Below are 7,921 nucleotides of genomic sequence, written 5' to 3'. Positions count from 1 at the left end.
TTGAAATAGGACCCTGATAGAAATGGTGCCATTAAACCATTCTGACCAAGTAGATGGATAAACTGGGGTGGTGGAGTGTTCTCTTGTTGTTTACTGGGTTCAGCATTCATTCAAGAGTAGTTGGAATTGATTGTGAGGATCAAATCATGCAAGAAAACTCGATTTCCTTTATTTCTAGCTCATCAATCAACAAAGTCAGCAAGTCAACTGAGTCTTACAACCAAAATGGGCCACGTGGACCAATAGTCTCATTTCATTTTGCCACCCCGCAAGGCCTTCTCGAGTTTGACCACCAAACCAACTAATTGTGCCACCTTCCCAACTTAACCACGATGTCACATAACCATCAACCTTAACTATGCTACCTTTCTGTTAATTTCCTTAGTCGGACCCACTGGGACATGTGTCCTTTAGGTGCTTTCCTACATTGTTTAATTTCCTTACATCTTCATAATGTGGGAAAGCGTAGATCGTTGATCTCTGTAAGATCAATGATCATGAAAGATCCTCATTACACTACACCTACCCTTAATACTTCTAGGCCCACGAACCATTCAGCATGACCTTGCACCACCTTGGCATCACCCTGCAGCTTCATAATAACTTGACCCCACAAGGACATGTGGCAACAAGGTGCTTGCCCACATTTCTTAATCTCCTTATATATTCGTAATGCAAGGAAGCGCCAGCCCTTGATCTCATCACATCAGATGGTGTACATAACCTGTACCCTTTGAACCTACGTGAATATCCTCTGTGACGTCGTTAGGACATGTGTCACCAAGGTGCTTGCTCACATTGTTAGGAAGTTTGACAAAAGATAGAATGCAATAAAGTGGGTGCCAATCAAAATGCTAGCTGGACTAACATTTCTTCCTTTCTGCAGCCCACACAAGAACATTTTCCTCACCTGCCACACATCACAAAGGGTCTTCCTCGCATTATGTAAAGGTACTGCATTTTGAGAATGCGGGAAAGTGCCTATCGTAGATCACAAAAGATCTGACGGCACAGAAAGTTGCAGGCCAATGGAAACAAATTAGGAAATAAAAGAAATACCATAAAGTTTTAATCATTTTATTTTTTGTATTTCTAGGGCATTTAAATAATATTAAAGATGGGAAGCGGCCATTGGGTGGGCTCAAGTATTTGAATTCAAATTTTTGGTGGGGGGGCAAAAATAGGTAACAGTATTATTGAGGCTCTCCTAAATGAGCATGTGGACCCCAAGGCACCTTTATTTTGGAATATATGATGAGGCTAAGGCTAGGATTGAACTTGAAATCAAGTTACCTCAAGTAGTGAAGAGAGGAAGGAAGAAATTGGAGAAGTTACTTAAGAACACCAAATCTTCTAGTTCCCCTCTCTTGATAACTAAAGAAAAAGGTGATGACCTTGAAGAAGAAGAAGGTGAGGAAGAAGATGTAGAGGAAGAAGAATTTGAAGCAGAGGAGCCTCCCAAGAAGGGGAAGGTAATTATAACAAGACCCACAAATTCATCCCCTATTGTGTTCACCAGAAGAGTTGCAGAATCTAGGAAGAAACTTAAGCTTGGAGAAGAAGAAGATGAAGCCAAACAAATCATATTTCAAAAGACTGCCCCTACATTTGTAGAAAGATTGAAAAGATTAGAAGAAGGGGGTGGCATGGGATACTTCAAGTCTCTTAGGTATGATTCTAGAAGTGTAGAGGAGAAGAAACAAATTGAGGATACCCCAGTGGAAAAATGGAAATACTCTTTGGATGAGTTGAAAGCTCAAGTTCCTAATGTAATTCTCAAGGAAGTTGCACCAATATGGGAAAATGTAGTCAAGATTGCAAGAGACATTAGACAACAAACCTTGAGATAACTCATGCCAAGTCTTAGTGAAAAAGAGGTAAAGAACTCATTAAAGGAAAATGAAATCAAGATGACTCCAAAATTCAATGCATTATTGATCCTATCAAAGGATGAGTCAGTTGTGAAATCCAATACTATTGCATGGAAAAACATCTATGGGTTGCACAAGCCTAGTGATAATAGTGTTCAAATTGATGATAAGGATGGTGAAGAAGATGACATGGAAGAGGATGCAAAAATAAGAGATGATGAAATAGAAATAGATATTGATGATGTTGATGAGGAAGAAGAACAAGAAGCTATAGGAAGAAGTCTTCTAGAAATTCAAAGTATTGAGGATACTGATGTAGAGAAGATAGCAGCAGAGGTTATGACCTCCCTTCCTTATTCTCTAAGAAAAGACTTAGTCCAATCTAGCTCAGAGAAGGTTTCTACCAAGTTGGTTGAGGTTAAAATTGGATCACCAAGCACCCAACCAATCTCTGGAGCAGCATTACCAAGTACTTCAATGAGTGAAGTGTCTAACACTTCATCTACTGAGTAGTAAGCTCAAATCATTCCAGTATCAAACTCTACCGAGCAATAGTAAGGTATTCCTACTATTAGTATTGTTTCTATTGTTCCTACATTTGTTTCTGTTTCTATTGTTTCTACTATTGTTTCCAATATGGTCAGTGCAATGATAGTTGAGACTCAGTTTCAACCAAGCATTGAAGTTTTGAATAAAGGAAAAGAAATTGTTTCCTCTATTATTCATAAGGAAAAGAGTCGAGGTTGAAACCTCTAAGGAAGAGATTGATCTAGAGGAGGAAATTGTAATACCAGATTGGGATCTCAAAAATCTGACTCTTGGTCAGATAGATACCCTTGGGGAGCTCTGGAAGAAAAGAGCAAGGCAATAAAAGCTCAAAGAGGAAAAGAAAAAGAAAAATTAGGTGCTTGAAGATATCCAAAGAATATTTTTTGATGCTCTGAGCATTGAGGTTGATGAGAAACAAACTATTTTGGATCAACTAGTTGAAATTATCCACAAATACAATGAAAAACTGAATGGACAAGAAAAACTTTTGTAGAGGGTAGAGAGAAAATTTGAAAACAAAGTTTTGGAGCAAGTAGCACAGAAGATAGCTATTGATCAAGTAGAATTATCTACTATTCTTGCTACACTGGAAACATATGTAAATAATGTTGTTTTTTTATTTGCCAAGTTGAGTGACATATCTATCTTCACTAAGGAAATCAAGGGTAAACTATCCAAGATAAATGAAGACATGAAGGCAAGTGTAAAACAATTGTTACTTGATATCAGTTGCAACTTTGCACATTTCATGAAGATCAGGTACTTGACAGATCTTCAGGAAGAATTATTAAGGGAAGAAGCCAAGATTAGGGTCATACTTGCAGATATACAAGGCATGAATCTTCCAAACATGGATGCATTGCAAAATTATATTGCACATTCCAAGACATTGATCCATGACAATAAAATCTCCAAAGATGACCATATAATGGAACTTTCAATAGAAGTATAGATAGCCTTACATTCATCCAAGGTATTGCAAGAGAATTGGGACAAGACCATGACAATCATTTTGAAGGTACATAGTGATTTCTTGTCACATTTTGGTATTAACTTGTAAATATTTTACACCTTTGGCATATATGGCAAAAGGGGGGGAGAAGATTATTGGTATACTATCATACTCTAGATATATGTATGGGAGAGATATATGTATAGGGGAATAGTAATATGAAAGGAAACACATGTACAAATAGCAAAAAATTTGTTTACAAAAGCAATTTTGAAAAATAAAATAAATATAGAGTAAAAATAGAGTAAGAGGTTACCGAGCTACAGTAGGAGACAGCAGTCTAAACCGAGTTGAAGACCTACATTATTGACTAAGGGAATTTTGACTTGTAATTTTGAGAATTTAGAACTTTTGGTATGATAAGTGTTTTTGTCACTAATGTCAAAGGGGGAGATTGTCGATATTAAGGTTAATTTATCTATTAGTGACTTAACACTTAGTCAGTTGGTTTCATTTCATACCAAGCTTCATAGTGTCTACCGAGCATCTAAGATAGTTTATAGTATTGCATGATCATAGCAAAGTCTACTGAGATTTCCAGTGTAAGTGATGAAGATCTTAGTGTTTACTAAGCATTGTAGTGTTAACCAAGTATGTCAATGTCTACCAAGCTCATAGAGTTAACAAAGTGAATTTAGTATTGATTGAGCCATACAATGTCAATCGAACAATTTAGTATCTATAGAGTTTCTCAATATTCACCAAGTCATATTGTGATAACCAATTTCCTACAACTCGAAGTGATTAGTATGGATTGAGCTTCAATATCAATCGAGTTCCAAAGGATATCGAGTGTTGATAGTGTTCGTTGAGTGTCAAAACATCACCGAGTTGTCTTTAGAATCCAAGTTATAGTAGTGGGTCAATTTTGTGAATTATGATGAATTTGGTATTGTAGCTAACTCTAGCAAGTATTTAAGTGGATTGGTATATATGTAATGCATTATCATATCCAAATGAAGTAAGAAAAATGCATGTAAACAAGTAAGAAGTAATGAGTGTGAATTAAAGAAGACTACAAGTATAAGTAATAGCAGAGACTTGTCTATCACAGTCAGGTGGTTGTTGCAATTCAAGGAATCTCATTCAACAAATTAAAGTTTTAGATTAGAGATCAGCCACTAGTTCATCTTAATAGGTGCATTAGTCAAATCCTCTAACAAGGTGGACTTAATAGTCTTATTCCAAATCTCCTAACATAGTGAATGCTTCATTATATGTTTGTAAATCCTTTAACAAGGTGGACCTAATAGTTCTTATTGCTCCTACTAGGGAAGATCACTAGAAGTGGTCAATTGTAAACCTTAACAGGCCAAATTTATACTATAGTCATAAATCTTGTGGGTATCATCCCTATCCCAGTTTTACTTTCTATTTTGGAAGGTTTTTGGGTTACCATATCTTTTATCAAAGTATTATGAATGTTTATTGCTTTCATTCTTTCATACAGCAACTAGATCAGATTATGTGGTGATGATTTAATTAGTGAATTAAATTTAAAGTTTCATTGGTTCCTGAATCACCCCTCCCTTCTCAGTCACCCAGTATATATTACATTTCCAACATGTAGGATGTAGGATAGACAACTCTAAAAGTAGGACACCAAATACTCAAGGATGATGGAAGATTTTGACCTATGATTTTGGATAAGGATGGATTTCTAAAGAATGATCTAAGAGGGATGGACCTAAAAAAACCTAAGGGGGATGATAACGTATATGATAACCCTAAGGTTCAAATCTATTATGTGATATGTGTAAAGTGTGTGTGGAAGAAGAGGGACCTAATCAAATTGAGTATAGCTAGTGTAGTTTATGAGGCTTTGATTAACTCCATATCTTAAGGTTATATTTTGAATCTTTTAGACACACTCAATTGTAAGGAAACCTCAATACATTCTTTCTCAATTTTATCTGGTTTAGAAATTCTTGGATTAGGTGTGTGTTTCTTGTGCCTCTTTGTATATTGATGGTTGCTGAAGTTTGACCTTTTTAAACTTGGGTTTTGGTTGGTTTGACATAAGATTTCCACTAGCTTTATCTCAACTTTGGGTTAAGGAAATGACTATACTAAGCATAACATTCACTTAAGTTGGACAACATAAATCTTTGGATAGAAAATGAGTCTAAGTGGAAAGATTTTTTTTTATCAAGGGATGATATATCATGGTTTTAGTTTAGAGGTAAGAGGTAAAATAGGACAAACTAGACTTAAGGGTTGTTGCGAATAGACTTTCTAACAACCTTCCAAAAAATGAAGGTAATACTTGCTGATAATAGATAGGATAAAAGAAAAACAATTTTTCAAAGGACAAAGAAACTTCAAAAGAGACAAGAAAATGATCTCTTTAGCAAAAGGATTTTGATAGAGCCAAATGTGTAGGTTTTGACAAATGGTTTTTACGAGGTTATTTCACAATGCAGACAATTCAAGCACACTTTATCCCTAACATAAAATTGGCTTTAATATGTTATTCCATGGCCCACAAATTGATGTCTCTCAATTCAAGTGCAATATGTCATTCTAATCGAAAAGGTGAGTCGATAAAAGAGTCAATTGACAAATGATACACATCAAAGAATCTTCAAGGCATGGCAAGTAGAATTTCCCATTCTATGAGAACAATGAATCTTAGGGATGAAATCCATGTAGCCTTATGCCTCTACCAAGGGAGCACGATGGTGAGTAATCTTAAGGGATGTTGTTTCCCTTACGCCGCAAATAACACACCAAGGATAAAAGGGTAGTTACAAAATTGGTTTGTAATTAGATCTGTGGAGTTAGCCAAACAGTTGTTATGGGCATGATTTACTTAAGAATCTATTATGACCATGCTGAAATCATGGGAAAGTTTTCCCAACTCATGCTACCACCGAAAATGCATTGCCTAAACTTATCTAATGGAGAAAAAAGTTTACCTTTCTTCTCATTTATATACTAGTGAGAGGGTTTTATCAGTTTGATCTTCTATCCAAAGGGGACACGCTTCCCAAAGGATGGTGAACTTGCTAGAAGCACTCGTAGGTTGTTGTGAATGATCTCGCTAACAACTTTCAGTACATGAGTCACATAATTAAATGGTTCTACTTTTCAAGAAATAAAAGATAACTCAAAGATGTGTTAAAAGACACAATCTTTAAGACACACAAAACACTTTGTTTTTTTAATTTTGAAGATTTTAAGTTTTTCCTATCTATGAATTTGAAGACACTCGTGATTAACATATAAGATTCTTTCCAACTTTATAGTGATGGTCAACAAAATAAATAACATGTAAAAGCATGAAAAGAGATGAGAAATAAGGGCATTTTTATCCTTAAAGCATTCAAGAGTATGTGGATTCTTTTTAAGACCAAAATTTGATGTTACTTTTGCAATATTAACTTATTTTAGGCACTCAAGATCATGTGAAAGTATTGTATGCCCAAATTGAAGTGTGATTCATTACTTTGGTTCTTTGGTCCTTTGCATTCAAGAGTGTAATTGTTTGTGTTAATCATTCATTCCATTGAAAGTATGTTTGTAGATTTCCTTTAAAAGACTCAAAATATGAATTGATTAATTTTTAAACCCAAATTGAGGTATGTGATTTTGAGAGAATGGTTAAGCATACAAGTAAATTCCTATAAAGACAACCTTAAAGAAAAACTTAACCAGAACTTGTACGTTGCTCCATCTGCAAGGATTCTCACAACACACCCAAATTAAAATAATAATGAACCTGTCAAAGTCAAAATGTCATCCCGCAATGTGGGACTACCATCAAAAGTTAGTGAAACTGTTGCCTAAAACTGGTGAAGAAAATGATTAAAAATGGTTTGTGGAAGAAATACTTACAGAGAAAACTTGCCACACCACGATCCCATAGACCAGATAAGCGTTCCTCTCAAAAATTTTAATTTCAAGTTTGTGGACAAGAAATAGGTTATTGATATTGTCTAAAAAAAATTATACAGGGTGATCCCACAAGATGTACATGTGAACTTGTAGGAACGTACAAGTGATCCCATGGATAGAGAAAATGTGGGAATAGAATCAGAAGACAAAGACAAGAAAAAAATGGCCATGTGACAAGCAGGGTGAGATATTAAAGCGATCCCTTTTTTGTGGGCTCACATTTTTACAAATAATTTCCCTCAAACTCATAGTGGTAGGATCACTAAAAGTAAAGTTATTCAGGTTTTGTTGTGTAAAAAAAGATGAGATGGCTGGAAGAGGATTGTCTAGATTGGCACCTGTAAACAAAGTCAAAGACCTAACATGCACAACAATAAACACAATGCATCAAATTTTAAGTGATTAATAAAAATATGCATAAAATGATTGAGAATGGCCCGAATGCGAGGTCCCACCTAGTGTGCCAAAATGTATGACTATGAAATTTTTTTTTTAAGGAACACAAATTAAACTAAGAATTCAATAAGACAAAAATAAAGAAGCGTATATTGAGAGGACAAAGGAAACAATGAAGGAGAATACAAACCAAGCA

This window comes from Cupressus sempervirens, chromosome 6, assembly GCF_028749045.1.
Source record: "Cupressus sempervirens isolate cs-2001-9-10 chromosome 6, ASM2874904v1, whole genome shotgun sequence".
NCBI classification, from domain to species: Eukaryota; Viridiplantae; Streptophyta; class Pinopsida; order Cupressales; family Cupressaceae; genus Cupressus; species Cupressus sempervirens.
The sequence above is the reverse complement of the archived record's forward strand: the minus strand, read 5'-3'. Positions refer to the sequence as shown.